Source organism: Pseudochaenichthys georgianus, chromosome 11, assembly GCF_902827115.2.
Source record: "Pseudochaenichthys georgianus chromosome 11, fPseGeo1.2, whole genome shotgun sequence".
In the NCBI taxonomy this organism is placed as follows: Eukaryota; Metazoa; Chordata; class Actinopteri; order Perciformes; family Channichthyidae; genus Pseudochaenichthys; species Pseudochaenichthys georgianus.
The window spans coordinates 30864839-30881198 of record NC_047513.1 but is presented as its reverse complement, the minus strand read 5'-3'; the positions used below and the strand labels follow the sequence as shown (position 1 = coordinate 30881198).

The following is a 16360-nucleotide window of genomic DNA, read 5'->3' as shown; positions in this document are numbered from 1 at the left end:
TGTGCGTGCAATATACCGGCGGGCCAGATCTAATAGCAATTAGAAATTATCCTGCGGGCCGAAATTAAATCCACCACGGGCCTGATTTGGCCCCCGGGCCTCGAGTTTGACGCATGTGCTTTAAGGGGTTTTCTTCTTGCTCACAATCCCCCTGATTTGATTGGAGGTTATTCAGCTCACCTGTTGGCTCATGATTCGAAATTGAGAGCAGCTTAGTGCATTCCTCCTCTTGGCCAATCACGACGAGAGAAAGCCTTTTTCGTGGCTTTAGAGAGGAAGAGAATTGCACTCTTTCCTTGGCCTCCATCCAAGTATACTTCATATTTACTTTGTGTATGGTTCTCAGGCCTCTTCCTGATCAGGTTACATCTGGGAAACGGTACAGCCACACCCTCACAAGAATAAGCCCACACTTATGATTTAACACAGTTCCGGTCAGTTAAACATCCAGATCTGGCAGATGTGAAGTGAGAGAATCCCGCATTCATTAAAAAATAACATTTCCAACACCTTTTTTCAACATGTTTCTCACAGCCTGGGAAGAACAGCTTTAAATAGAACGGCCTAATGTCCCTTCACATATGGCAGGAAACATGGCAATGAAGTAGCAGTGACAGTGATTACAGTGAAGCTCTCAAGGCTTATGTGCGACCTTTCACTCGCTCCATGGAGATATAAGTAGAATATGTATTTTTACTCACACAGGGAGAGGGGGGTTACAGATGAAGAACAACAGAGAGATGGAGATAAGAGAGAACGCTACAGCTGATCACCCAGATGTGTACAGAACAGATGTGTGCTTGCAGAGACTTTAACTCTCACTGATGAACCGCGTCATTCGATGCCTCCTTTTTGAAAGATATACTAACATTAGAATTGAGTGCAATGGTGAAGGATGGTTAAAAGGGTTGTAATCGGATGTTGCAATAGCAAAGTCATTCATGAAACATTACTTTTATTATCATTGAGAGATATATGAAATGAACATGGAGTGATTTTATTCTGTATTCTGATCTGTATTAACTCGAGATGTTTTAATAGGCTATCTCTCCAGCTCCACGACACTTCATTATAAAAGGACTTTTTAACACCGCTGCAGGTGTCGTCCCTCTTCCGGCAGCGGCTCAGTCAGTAGGGGCTTGGGCTGGGAGCCGTAGGGTCGCCGGTTCAAGTCCCCGACCAGACCTAAACATGGAGTGTGGACTGCTACTTGGAGAGGTCCCAGTTCACCTCCTGCCCTGCCGTGGTGCCCTTGAGCAAGGCACCGGACAACCCCCATTGCTCCCCGGACGCTGTGCAATAGCTGCCCACTGCTCCTAGTGCTAGACTCCTGGTGCTAGGGTGGGTTAAAAGCACATTTCACTGTGTGCTCTGCATGTGTGACCATTACAGAGGTTTTCATCCCTCCCAATATATATATATATATATATTCCAGCAGTTGTAATCCTAAATTAGAAAAGATGAAGCTTTGGGGAGCCGCTCACCAGCTGGAGGTGAGAGATTTCTCGGCATCAGCAGACTGATGTGTGAAAGAGTTGTCAGAATGTGTGATGTTTCCAACCGAGCCCTCAGCGAGGACAGTACTGTACAAGGTGCATTGTGGGATATCTCCATCACGCTGCTTGTGGGCCTCTATCAGTGCGACATGATTGTGAAGGGTAGATTCTCGCTGAGTCGGCTGTTTCCCTTCCTCACCAAAAGGCAGGGGTCGCCGGTATTTTTAGACACTTTCTCTCTTTCCTTCACGAACAGCGCCGGAAATATGAAGCTATAATGTGGCGAGGCAGTCAGTGGACATGTTGTATTCCCAGCCTCAGTGAAACATAGCTTGTTTCTTAAGCGTTCTACACATAGCCTCATTAGAAAGGAGGGGCCTTTTGGGAGGCATGTGTGTATTGACATTGTATTTCCTCATAATATCAAATCTTCCTGCGATAGAGAGAAGTTAGATTATGTTTGACAGAAAGGGATAAATCCTCTTTTTATGTATCGAGTCCAATGTCCTCCCTAGCCACACACCACTTACTTTACAGCCAGAATCAACATCATCAGCACGGGCAACACCCCGGGCACTTGCCAATCTTTTCAGGACAACATTGCATTATTTAAAGATAACAGGATTTAATGTACCCCGGACCAAAAAGCTGCAAAATACATGCAGGAACAGGGAATATCTTTACCATTTCTATATCTCCATTCAATATGTTAAAGATGAGTCGCACAACTTGAAGGATGTGTGGAGGAGGTGAGAAGTGAGATGAGGAGTAACTGGGGGGGACGCATGTGTTGCTGGTGTTACTCTCTGGGTGGCAAGGAAATGTCATTCAGTGCAATCTGTAAGAGGAAAGTGATGAGGAAGGTGAATATGGGAGCTTCATCCAAATGTCCCACCAACACATGACCTGGAAATTGATCGACACGTGACATATTGAAGGACGTCCCAATTGCTCGAATGCTACGGCAAAGTGTTATAGCCACATGCCGTCTGCATACTGCCGCTGCCAGACAAGGTTTGTAGGACGGACCTGCTCACCTTGTCGTCAGTGTGTGTGCCAGCAAGCAGCTGGAGGGAGGGACTGATGCTCCTGCCTCTCACCTCCTGAATCACCCGAGCTCCACAAGATCAAAGCTTTTGTTTTTCACTGTAGCATTACTTCCGCTCTGTACAACCTGTTCCGTTTGGCCTCAAAAACCCTTGATGCTAGTCCTGAACTGCTGAAACAATTTCATAACATTCACGTGCTACTTAGTAATTATTTATCTATTATCTAATATTTCATTCCAATAACTTGTATATTTAAGCAATAGCTCACGACAGGCCGTGGTATATGCTCATTATATCACAGCTAAGGGGCGTGGTTCGGCCCGACGCCAAGTTTGCTTTTGCTTTTTTTTTTTTTTGCTTTTCAGCCCAACTGCATACTGTTTTTCTCAGACGCGGAGGGATACTGATTTGTTGTGAAAAGTAACTTACAATTCTACCCGTGGTATACGCTCAGTATATCACGGCTAAGAACCAATCAGATTGCTTGATTTGACTTGTCCGTTTTATAAAGACTCGTATTGCACTTTTTCACTTTTTTAAAAACTATTTTTCTTTTTTTTAATATAATATACTTTAATATTGATCTGTATTATTGTGTTGCATTGCTGGAGAAGCCTGTGACCTAAACAACGACATAAGTACTCTGTAGCTATGTTAGTTTGACAACAAAGAACCTTGAACAACACTTTATATATCCAAATGATTCGAAGCTAGTAAGAGCCATATCCTGCCAAAACTAAAGTGATAATTTCTCAGAACCATCCTTGACCTGATTCAGAGAGTGATTGCCTCGAGCTAAAAGAGAAAGGAAGTGATGAGAATAATTACCATCTTCATCCTGGGAAGTGTGTGTCCCTGCTGTGTGTTTTTGTGATTGCAGAAGGGTGTGTGATTCCCGCACGTGGCAGTAAATAGGGCTCATGCTGCTGCAGCAACGTGCTTCTCTAGGACATGAACTAAAATATGCTCCGGTGCTTCGAAAGCCATTCACTCCGGAGGCCTCCTGCGGTAAGGGATGTCCCCTTTAGAGCCCTTTTAGAGATAAAAGAAACAGCACGGTAACCCTTTAAGGGCAAGTGGGACAAACACCTCCCAGGCAACGTGACACTGTTGATGTGTGAGGTTGAAAGGAGAGCGGTTTGATTCAGTGTCCTATTTAACTTGCCCTCACAATATCATTTACAAACCAGGCTACAACTAAACCTGACCGCAAGCTTTGCACACTGTCCAGAACGGTTTCTCTCCCGATGCATGCAGGTTTGTACTTACATCACCTTTGTCCACGCATGCATTGTAGTTCATGAGTATTCACGCTAGAACTCCAAGTACAAGAGTCCGATACGCCTGTCCTTTCAAAGAAACTAAACCAGGACACAGCCACACCAGGACGTAGCTGGAAAAAACGTTTAGGTCATTTAGTAACAAGGACAAAAGGCCACAGGGCTTTAGCGGTACTTTTGCTAGTTCGGGTTGGCAGGAGTATCAGGAAAAATATCTAGAGCAGCGATACCAGGGGAGCGAGCGAGGCGCAAAGCATTTAGCAAAGATCAAGGACTGTTCAAAAGACGACAAATTGACATTGGACTGTTGAGAAAATATCTTCCAACATCAGAGTCCACATGATAACAAAGGTAACAACTGTAGCTGTGAACATGACAGGATGTGTGAGGACCTAGAAGAGCATCAGGACTGTTTGAGGCAGATGATAGCTACGTGATGAACATGATGACTCAGCCTCTATGGAGAGAGACATCAAGCATGCTCATTTCTGACGTGGGGCTAATCTGAAGTAAACATTGAATACTGCTTTCTATTCCTCCATCTTGTGAGTGTGTGAGAATTTTGGGAGTTTGACAAAAGTCAGAATTTTGAGAAAAAGTCAACATTTTGAGATTTTGAGAAAAAGTCAGGATTTAGAGAAAAAGTCAGGATTTGGAGAAAAAGTTAGGATTTTGAGATTTAGAGGAAAAAGCCAAAATGTTGAGATTTTGAGAAAAAGTCAGGATTTGGAGAAAAAGTCAGGATTTGGAGAAAAAGTCAGGATTTGGAGAAAAAGTTAGGATTTGGAGATTTTGAGAAAAAGCCAAAATGTTGAGATTTTGAGAAAAAGTCAGGATTTGGAGAAAAAGTTAGGATTTGGAGATTTTGAGAAAAAGTCAACATTTTGAGAGAAAGTCAGAATTTTGAGATTTTCAGAAAAAAGCCAACATTTCGAGAAAAAACTTGGAATTCCTCCATCTTGTGACTGTGTGACTCCCTCTCTTGGATATCAGCATGTGAAGGACACTGCTCAGGAACTAGTTGATGCTCTGTATGCGACTTCCATTCTGGAGAGTATCAGAAACACATGGATCCTGAGGTTAAAGCTCAAGCCGGGGACGAGTGCGATTTTTCTAACAGAGATGCTTTTTGGACAGAATGGATGGAGGGAAATAAAAAGGACAGGCTAAGGATTGGAAAGACAGGTGTTGTATGTCAGCAGATCGATAGCAGCTAAGGATAGAAGTGTATCTCCTCCACCTCAGCAGCAGGAATAGAAACTGTGACCCTGAGGGAAATCTGTGGACTATAGATTGGTTTAGTTTCTCATCGATGGGAATTCTGTATATTATTTTGGTCTAATAAATAGACTGAGTGCTTATTTATCAAACCAACAAATGTCTCCATTGGCTTACTTGTGAAAACAGAAACTATTGTAGGGTTGGGGGAATTATGAGCCTGTGACCTTCTCCAAAAAGTTTCAATCTGCAAGTACCCTCAAAAACAATGTTCGTATATGCCTTGATTTGTACTTAACTGATAGAAAAAGTGACGGACAGTGGAACAGAATTGACAAACACTTAAGTTGACACTAAAATAAATGAAAGATTTGATCAGAGAGGGTTAAATAATGAAAATATGCTCAGGGAATGTGACTTTGAACTCAATGACCCAGTTCAAATCAGCAAAGCGATTTATAATTCTCCCTATATTTCATGTACTGTACATGATGTGCTTGCGAATGCTATATCGTTGGTTAGAATAGCTCAAATAATCTGCCTATAATCCTTAGTTTATCCACAGGATTACCCCGATAGGAGATAGCGCTATAGCTTAGCATGTTAGCACGGGACCAAAGGGTTCAACCGTGGATCAGGTTGAATTCCTAAAGGGTGTCTTCTCAGTCTGATTGGTATTTCTGAGACATTTCGGTACCATACCTTTAAAAAGAGAGAAACTCTGCAGACCATTTACATGCACACACATGTATATAACACACTACACACTACACACTACACACTACAGGAAAGGGAAACCAACAAAAAGCATTCTCGGTTCCCTTAAAGGTCACCTATTGGATGCATGGATTTCTGCGTAGTTCTATAGTTTCCTGACAATCGGTTTGATTATCTCAGAAGAGAACAGTTCTAAAGTTTTGTCCTAAAGTTACGTCCTAAATATATAATTGTGCCCTCGTGGAGCTTGAACCTGGCTTCTGAACGGCGTTGAGCTCAGCTGCTGGGGGCACGCTGTGTCCAAGAGGAAGAGGAGCTTGTGGCTGCTCCTCTCCCCCATGAGAGCCAGGCTGATGTAATACGCCGTCTGGGTGAAGGACCACGATCCCGCATGTCAGCATCCAGCCTGCTGTCTTCTCTTTGCTCAGTGCGCGGCAGACGCTATGGATTCTCATATATTATTATGCTCAGGCCCCGTGCTTAAATTACACCCTCGCTGAAGGTCACAGCGCGGCACGGAGCAGAGACAAAACAACAAGAGAAGAAGTGGCATCAATAATCCATCAGCGCTCCTCTTGTCTTCTCTAATCTTTATTTCTTCTTGTTCTTTTCCCTTCCCTCGCAGTCCTTTACTTGAAGATCTCCTATCATGCTATTTTTGGGCATATATTATGGGGCTCAGATATATAGAAATATACACAAAACATATCTATAGGCGCTTTCACACCGCAGAACTTTCCCCACAAAGCTCTTTAGTTCTCATGAACTAAGTACGCTGACGTCGCTTCTTCTTCTTCTGCTTTGGGTTTACTGGCAGGCCGCAAACCACTTCACGGCGTATACTGCCGCCCGAAGTCCCCGGCCGGAAGTTGGGGACTGGCCTTCCGAGTAAATCGCCAGAACGCCGACACCTCCTCATCTCCACCGCTCCCATGTTTTATTTTGTGTTGCCATAAGTTAGTCTCTCTGCGTTTCTGCGCTGGGCGAATGCTAATGCTAATAATGCTAATGCGAGGATAATAAAATGGCGGCTTCACAAAACTTGATGGGAGTTTTACGGGGCGTGGTTTGCAATCCGCCCAGCCAATCAGACATAGGAACCTTTTTCTCCCACGAAAGTATCTCTCCTCTCTAGCAGGGATGGAAAAGGGGGTGAAAAGGTTCTCATTAACTCATTTTAGTTCCGGCTCTTTTTGGTGTGAACGCGACATTTCGGAACTAATCGGAAGTGTGAAAAGTACTGCGGTGTGAACGCGCCTTATGATGTGTTTTGCTCAAAATACCAAACAGATCATGCATTTTAGACATCCCTCATATCCCTCTATTTCAGCCCTGTTAGAGAATGGCTGATCTGGGTCCTTAGCTTGAACACAAATAAATAAAGAGGAGGGGTAGCTTGTGCCTGCTGAGAATTCTGGGGAGAGTTTTATTTTCTGACACTTTGTGAGTTCCCTGACACACCGGGGACACATATTTATGTATAAAGTGTTAGGGAATAATTTGCTTAGGTATTCAACCTTCGACCCAGTTCATAATTTTCTCCTCTCACTGTCTCCTTTCCCTCGGCACAGGTCTACAGCCTTGCTGCTATCTCTCTTAAGGAGGAGCAGCTCGGGCGCATTGTTGTTGCCAGACTATGACCGAGCAAAAGCCGCCATGAGGTAGTTCACTGTTCAGGGACGTAGGTTCCCTGGCACACGTTCTTTCCTATGGACGAGAGCTCTAGTTAGATTCAGGGTCCATAAGTGTTTAGTCTCACTGATGAAGAATGTTGATTATTACACTCCGAACTAGTTAAAACCTCGAGCTGCAGAAGAGTTCTTCAGAAGTGGTTTGGCAACCGCTGAGTCAACTCGTGACCCACCACCTGTCTTGTGAATTCTCCGGCCGTAACTCCAAATAAACCGTCAGTGTTTGAGCCAGTATTTAGATTTTATAAGAAGAATAAGAAGAATTGTGACGTCTGTAGTCAACGCACTATAAAGGACTACATTTCCCACGGCGCCTGTGCTAAAGCCACAGTGATGGGCAAGCTGCTGAGAGACGCCGTCGAGGAACCGTTTTTCGCCGCACACGTACATACAAATCGTACAAGTACCCTTTAAGTTATGAAGTTATAAGCATTATCAAGAACGAAAGAATACCCAAGTTGTTTGTTATTTTATTTGTTTGCCTATTTCTTTTGAATATTGTAAAGGCCTATTTTCTTTGTTGCATGTGCAAAAGTGTGTTATTTTATTTTGAGCAAACACATCGTCTAAATCGGAGGCCAAGCACCACTTCAAACTGCGAGTACTTTAAAGGAAAGAAGCGAGTTAGAACTGTCTGTTTAAGGCGTCAAGTGGCTTGATGCGAGGAAGCCACGACAACCAGTGTTTGCCATCAAAGCTCCAGCTCTCTTCGCGCCTCTCTGAGTCCTGACTCTCCATTGCTACAGAAGGATCCCCCACATGAAGGACATTACAAAGTGCATGTTGTATGACAGGAGACCTTTCATACATTGTCCTCTCTCAGAACAACATATTGTGTAAGTGACAAAAGTGAGAGCTCGACTCGCTTTGATTCGCCAACTGTGCAGACACTCGACTCGCCGTCTCCTCTAACCTGGACCTTCCCACACAAACACATGGTGGCGCTTTATTCGGAAACTCAGACTCCCTCCTGCTGTGAACACGGGACAGACGCATCGCTGACCTGAACCATATGCTGCTGAAAAACAGGCTTTGAGAAACAGTGCTCACGGCTCTGGGACTAAACGCTTGATTTACGGCCTCCATCAAGTGTTTCCTTAGTCGTTAACCGAAATAAACAACACAACGGAAGCTGCGGCGGCTGCCCACGCGTTTCTCTTTGTGATGGTCGCCTTGCTCGATTACCGACGTGCACTTTATTCATCTTCAAGTGGGAAATTGCTGTTGTGAACAAAGCCGAGTGCCTTTAAAGGATGCATTGACTGTGTTTTGTGTCGTGATTTCTGGATGCCACGTTTTAATCGCCTGAACAGCACATCGGGATTGCATATTGTTTTTGCTTTTCACTCAATGGGACACAGTGTACTCTGCAAATGACCAATGCAATCAATGTTTATTTATATAGCCCAATATCACAAATGTTACATTTGTCTCAGTGGTCTTCACAGTGTGTACAGAATATCAGTATGACAATACGACACCCTCTGTCCTTAGACCCTCACATCGTACAAGGAAAAACTTCCGAAGAAAACCCAGTTTAAAGGGGAACATGGGAGAAACCTCAGGGAGAGCAGCAGAGGAGGATCCCTCTCCCAGGACGGACAGACGTGCAATAGATGCCGTGTGTACATTTAAAAGATAATACATTTGCAACATAGGTAGTCCAAATGTTTGGAAATGCATGTGTGTAATAGGAAGATGAATCCACGAGGATATCCATCCAGGACCGATGATCCAGGACCACAGCCACGACTCAAGATCCAGGGCTCGCGATCCAGGACACAGGACCGCAGGATCATCCCTGACTCCGGATCCCGGCGTATATAGACACCAAAAAGACATGTGGGGAAGCTGGGTTAATGGGAACATGAGAGGACACAGGTATAGACAGAGAGAAGGAAGAAGTAAGATGCAATAATGCCAATGCAATAATGTCTCCTTCATGTAAACAGGAAACAGTGAAGCTACACGGTGAATTTTGTATTTTTTACCCAGTGTAAATATTTCATCAGGAGATGCGGCAAGGACCCTCTCCGCAAGTCTTGAAAAACACGACATAAATATTATATAAATGAAATATTCTTCTGTGTTTCTTTGCTGATATGAAACGGCTCTGCCCTGAAGAAAGAGGAAAACATCTCTGTGGATGCTTTCCCGACATGTTTGTGCGATACCCTTTATTCTTTCTGATTAAAAATGAAACGGCGCGAAAATGAATGTGCAGTTAAAGTCGCGTTAGACGAAGACAACCGATGTGTGCTTGAGAGTAATCAAGAGAAATGGCTTCTTATTCAACAGAAACAGGAATAGGAATAGGGCCGTCAGTGTTTCTCGAAAATGAGATCGATGTCCAGCGCGAACAAAACCATTATCGCGAATGGTCTTACTCTCCATGGAGATGTTGGAAGAGGTTAACCTGCATGACTCAAAGGTCTGAAAATAGTCCCAGATTTCATGGCAGAGGATTGATCTGTTTTTGTTTCGAAGCCAAGTAATGGATACATGGAGGCACTCAGGTTGCTTGACGGCTGCAGTCACGTAAACCCGATTGTTATCTCCAAATGGAGCACATTATTTATTGTCTCGGTGACCTAGATGGGAACGGCACTGCCCTCCGATGGATGTGTTTTAAATGAGGTCAGACTCCTCTCGGATGGAGGTCTGAGATCCTCAAAAAGAAGTGACAAAAGTTAGAAGCTGTTAAAGCTCCATCAGACAGTCAATGTTCAAGATGCAAGGCTTTTATTGTCATGTGTGCACAGTGTAGTTATGTCGATGAAAATCTTAGGTCCCAGACTCCTCCAACAGAGCCACACAATAAAACAGATAGAATAGTGCAAGTAGATACAACAAAATAGAATAGAAATAGTGCCATAAGAGTCTATATACAAGTGATACATAATGTGTGAGTTTCAAACTGGTGAATGTTGTGGATGTTCTTAGTTCAGGTGTTTAACAGTCTTATGTTCTGTCGGCATGATGTTGATACTGAAGAGTGGCAGAGTCACATCTGTCTTTGGAAATGCACCCAGCAGGTGGCAAAGGTTGACTCCAAGTGTCAGCTGTTATTTAAAGAGGACCTATCATGCTATTTTTAGGCAATAGCATGGCTCTCAGATATATAAAAATATATAAAAAACATGTCTATGAAGTGTTTTGCTCAAAATACCAAACAGATCACCCATTATTGCCTTGCCTCATATCCCTCTGTTTCACTTCCTGTTTCAAAAGTGCTGATTTGGGGAATACAGCTTTAAAAAAAAAAAGGAAAATGATTAAATAAAAAGGAGGGGGCGGAGCTCATGCGGGACCCGGCAGCTACCGTCTAAACTAAATGCTGCCGTGATGAAACGCCATATCATGGATTATCAAGGATTCTCTCTGAAACAGTCTGGAGCTCAAAGGCTTTCTCTCTTGCCGGTTATACCACAAGGTGAGTTCCTTTCTACTTCCTGCTTCTTCACACACATGCTCTCCAGTACAGGTTAGCTCTGAGTGTTAGCGATGCTAATGTAAACACCGACCATATTACGTCCAAAACAGTCGGGCATTGTTTCTGATAGCAACGTTTCTGATTGGGCCGTGGGTCCACATTTCAGATATTACGTCATATCGGACGCAAATCTGGATCAGCTCCGTTGTTCCCCGTTTTTAGAGATTTGGGTACGGAGGAAAAGAGAGAGGGTTTCTTTTCTGACGCTGCGTGAGTTCCCCGACACACCGGGGACACATATATGTATAAAAGACATCACAAAGCGCATTTTGCATGATAGGTCCCCTTTAAGGAGAAAACCTTCAACCAAGAGCGAAGAGCCCAATTTAGTTCAGTGCTCGTTGCTGCTGGTTGTGGTTCTGTTCTTATCTTGAATCCAGGGCTGGGCTGGCCATCTGGATATTCCTTTTACTTTTGTTCTGGTACATGCATGTTGGTAGTTTTCTTGCACTGATAGTAAACATGTTCCTCTGGTCAGGAGCCGCTAATATGTTTTTGTTTGATTGTTGTGGGCCGGTCTGGGCCAAAATGCCAGGGCCGATTTTCTGTCCCAGCCCTGCTTGAATCCAAAAGATGTTCTACCACAAACTTTTTATTTATTCCACAAATATATAACATACATGGAGATGTACATACAAATCACCCCCGCCTCAGTTTACAGTCCACTCAAATCTACACGTTATGCTCACATACACATACATACAGTACATTAACCCTTTCCTTCCAAGTCTTGGCAAATTATACATAAATACAGACATTCATTTAAATTCTCCGACCTGTCCCTGGGTAGTCGGCTGATCATATTTTGATATGGACACATATCTTGGCAAGCGTAGGTGGTGGGATTGGGATTCTCAGCTTTGTTGTGGCCCCTTTTTGTAACTAATGATGACAAGACAAGTGTATTTCTATTTATTTATTTGTAATTATATTATTTTTTGCATTGCATCATAAAAGCTTACATATTAAAAGTTGCAAATTAAGTTGAATACGAATACAATCTTTTACATATTGTTAAGACAATTGCCATTTTCCAATCCGGATTTTCACTCCAATAGTCACTTATTCTGAGAAATATGTTTCGCAGCCAGTTTGATAATCGATAAATCTGGTTTCGCGTGAAAATTGGCTAAAATGTGCTGCTTCCAGATGCTCAATGTGATTTTTTTTACATGATACATACACTGAATGTCTTTGGATGCTGGTGGACTAAAAAAGTAAAATATCTTTCATTTAATCGCTAATGCAAATAATCGGTATGTTCAATAACGTCCATGTTTGTACGTCCATGAGAATAACTTGATGAGCATTTCCCTCCATTGTGAACTATAACGGATATTCAAAATGTTAATCATAAAATGCATATTCAGGCAAATATGAAATAGTAAAATCCTTTCGTAGTCTTCTGAATTGTACTCTGATAATCCCTGTAGTATGATTTCCTTCCATAAATATGTATATTTTACCATGGGTTCAATCAGAGAGAGATACCCTCTATCTTTCGGTCTCTCTTCCTCTCCCTGCAGTCAATACGACTTTTCAAGCCTTTCCTTCTGCTCGTATGTGACCTTTATTACTTTCTCATATCCTCTGTCTTCCCTCGCTAAATCCATAGCGGCTGTATATTACAGAGAACTATAGGGTGTGTGTGTGTGTGTGTGTACACGTGTGCTCCTTCTTCGTGTTATAATCAGGATTTGTACATGCTCTGAAAACTGTGGAGCTCCACACCGAGGACCAGCCCTCATTCTTATTTTTAACCACTCCATTAATGTCTTTTTTCCTTCAATACCTCCATCAATCGTCCCTCTGTTCTCCCACCGCTCTATTCTTTGTTTCTTGCTGGCTCTGACGAAGGAGAACACGTCATGAAGACTTGATTAATTGATCGGTATTGATCAGCAGACTTTACCAGCAGTGGCACAATTTGGAGCGAGAAGACAAAAGGAACAGGATTGATGGACGAATGCGTCTTTAAAGGCCACATTCTGATCTATATGTATATTTAAAGAACGCTTTTAGGCAGTTTGAGGTCAATGGAATAGTCAATTATCAATGCTTTTGTATTAACACTGGATCACATGGCGTTAGTTATGTTAAAGTGTCGCTCATAGTGAGAAACCGACAGTTCACCACAGCTTTCCACGGGATTTAAGAGTCCTTCACAGCTTGTTTATTTTAATTGTATGGCCCTCAAATGTACTGGTTTGGTTTTAACAGAGCTACAATCAAAAGTCATATTGGACTTGTCATGTTAAAAAGCAATACGAAGCTAACAAATGCAAATAAACGGATAAACCTGTACGCCGGTGCCTTACTGAATGCTGCCAAAAACATTTGCATTCATGAGCCGACTTGCCCTTCGGCGAAAGTACCATAATATGCTATTGCGGCGACTGAGTCTTGATGTAATGAAGCTATAGGTCAGAGTTTTAGCAGAAGAAAAGGTTTTGGATGGACGGGGACATGGAGAGAAAGCACTTTTGGTAATGAGGTTTGAGAAATAATGTATAAAATGTTCTGTTATGATGAGAATATTTGCTGTTTTTCATAGACCTCTCTGATGTGAACATCTTTACATCTCAGAGACACTTTGATAATGTGTCTCTGGGCTCTAGGAACTTGTGACAGGAATAAGATCTAAACCCAAGAATTAGTAAGCATTAATCCTTCCTGCTTCCCTCATCGTCTATGGTTGAAACAAGCTATAAGATGTCCAGGTTTTGTTTAAGACATCAAATCCACTTGTTCATGTCTTTTATTTATCAACATGTGTCCCCTCTTCTTCATGTCTCTTCTACATCAACATGTGTCCCCTCTTCTTCATGTCTCTTCTACATCAACATGTGTCCCCTCTTCTTCATGTCTCTTCTACATCAACATGTGTCCCCTCTTCTTCATGTCTCTTCTACATCAACATGTGTCCCCTCTTCTTCATGTCTCTTCTACATCAACATGTGTCCCCTCTTCTCCATGTCTCTTCTACATCAACATGTGTCCCCTCTTCTTCATGTCTCTTCTACATCAACATGTGTCCTCTCTTCTTCATGTCTCTTCTACATCAACATGTGTCCCCTCTTCTTCATGTCTCTTCTACATCAACATGTGTCCCCTCTTCTCCATGTCTCTTCTACATCAACATGTGTCCCCTCTTCTCCATGTCTCTTCTACATCAACATGTGTCCCCTCTTCTTCACGTCTCTTCTACATCAACATGTGTCCCCTCTTCTTCATGTCTCTTCTACATCAACATGTGTCCCCTCTTCTTCATGTCTCTTCTACATCAACATGTGTCCCCTCTTCTTCACGTCTCTTCTACATCAACATGTGTCCCCTCTTCTTCATGTCTCTTCTACATCAACATGTGTCCCCCTCTTCTTCATGTCTCTTCTACATCAACATGTGTCCCCTCTTCTTCATGTCTCTTCTACATCAACATGTGTCCCCTCTGTGGAAAGAGACCCTGAAAGTTTCAGGAACAAAGATTCTCTCTCTTTTTTTGATCCATTTCTATAAAAACCTGTCTGAAAATGAGCTGATCAGATTTTGGCCACTTTATGATGTCATAACGATGTTTTGTCTTGAGTAACCATTAGCCAATCAGCAACCAAGGTAACCCCCCCCCCCCCTTATCACCTGAATCTCCTCCTAGAGCACCGTTGCGTTCTTTGTAACCAAATCTCTCTCAGAGGGGCGTGGGGAGGGGCTCCTTATTTTCATCTGAAGTAACAGACAGAGAATCAGCACTTTGGAAACAGGGCTGAGACCTGTGATATATTGATGAAAAACAGTATAATAGGGGACCTTTAAACTACTACATGTCCTGACGCGCAATATTAGCTTAGCGGTAGAGTCGTTAGGCAAGGCAAGGCACGTTTATTTATATAGCACCTTTCAACACAAGGCAGTTCAAGGTGCTTTACAAAAATGAAAGACATTCAGACAAAGGCATTTAAAAAAAAAAGATAATAAAAGAAACATTAAAAGAAAAAATACATAAATAAAAAGCACATGAATAAAAATTACATGAATAAAAAGTTACAGTGCAGTTTAAGATATGAATAGTTCACACATAAGTTCCACTTTACTGATGAACACAACGGCTCAGTTTCAATTAAAAGCAGCGACAAAAAGAAAAGTCTTTAGTCTGAATTTAAAAGTAGTCAGAGTTTCAGCGGACCTGCAGGTTTCTGGGAGTCTGTTCCAGATATTTGGAGCATAATAACTGAACGCTGCTTCTCCATGTTTAGTTCTGACTCTGGGGACAGAAAGCTGACCAGTCCCTGAAGACCTGAGAGATCTGGATGGTTCATCATTTAGCAGGAGGTCAGAAATGTATGTTGGGCCTAAACCATTCAGTGCTTTATAAACCAGCAGCAGTATTTTGAAATCTATTCTTTGACACACAGGAAGCCAGTGGAAAGACTTCAGAACAGGAGTGATGTGATCCACTTTCTTAGTGTCAGTGAGGACTCGAGCAGCGGCGTTCTGAATCAGCTGCAGCTTCCTAATAGATGTTTTAGTGAGACCTGTAAAGACACCATTGCAGTAGTCCAGTCTACTGAAGATAAAAGCATGGACAAGTTTTTCCAAATCCTGCTGTGACATTAGTCTTTAATCCTAGATATGTTCTTTAGGTGATAGGCTGATTTAGTAACTGTTTTAATGTGACTGTTGAAACTCAGGTCAGAGTCCATGACTACACCTAGATTTCTGGCTTTATCTGTTGTTTTGAACATTGCACACTGAAGCTCAGCGCTAACTTTTATACGTTCTGCCTTGGCTCCAAAAACCATTACTTCAGTTTTATCTTTGTTTAATTGGAGAAAGTTCTGACACATCCAGTCATTGATTTGTTCAATGCACTTACTCAGTGTTTTAACTGGAGAATAGTCTCCTGGTGAAATGGTTATGTAAATGTGTGTGTCATCTGCATAGCTATGGTAACTTATTTTGTTGTTCTTCATCATCTGAGCCAGTGGTAGCATGTAGATGTTAAAGAGAAGAGGCCCCAAGATGGAGCCTTGAGGAACCCCACATGTCCTATTTGTCAACTCAGATGTGTATTTACCTATAGAAACAAAGTTGTTTCTGTCCTTTAAGTAGGATTCAAACCAATATAGAACTGTTTCCGAAAGTCCCACCCAGTTTTCCAGTCGGTCTAGTAATATGTTGTGGTCAACAGTGTCAAACGCAGCACTGAGATCTAATAATACTAACACTGAAGTTCTGCCACTGTCTGTGTTTAAGTGGATGTCATTGAAGACCTTTACAAGAGCAGTCTCAGTGCTGTGGTTTGGACGAAAGCCTGACTGGAACACATCGAAACAGTTATTTAGATGCAAGAAATTACTCAACTGTTGAAAAACTACTTTTTCAATTATTTTGAGTATAGTTTGATATGGGCCTGTAATTG

General features: G+C 42.4%; 1 protein-coding gene across 2 annotated transcripts in view; it reads left to right on the top strand.

The window, feature by feature from the left end:
- LOC117455535 (hippocalcin-like protein 1) overlaps positions 1–16360 on the top strand; it is a 56632-nt gene that overhangs the window by 14318 nt on the left and 25954 nt on the right. The window contains exon 1 of one of the 2 annotated variants that reach the window (XM_034095069.2): positions 3784–3802. The exons of the other annotated variant lie outside the window; for it this stretch is intronic. The gene's annotated coding sequence lies outside the window, so the exon portion shown is untranslated. Of the gene's footprint in view, positions 1–3783; positions 3803–16360 lie in introns of those variants that run through there. 2 annotated transcript variants of the gene reach the window in all.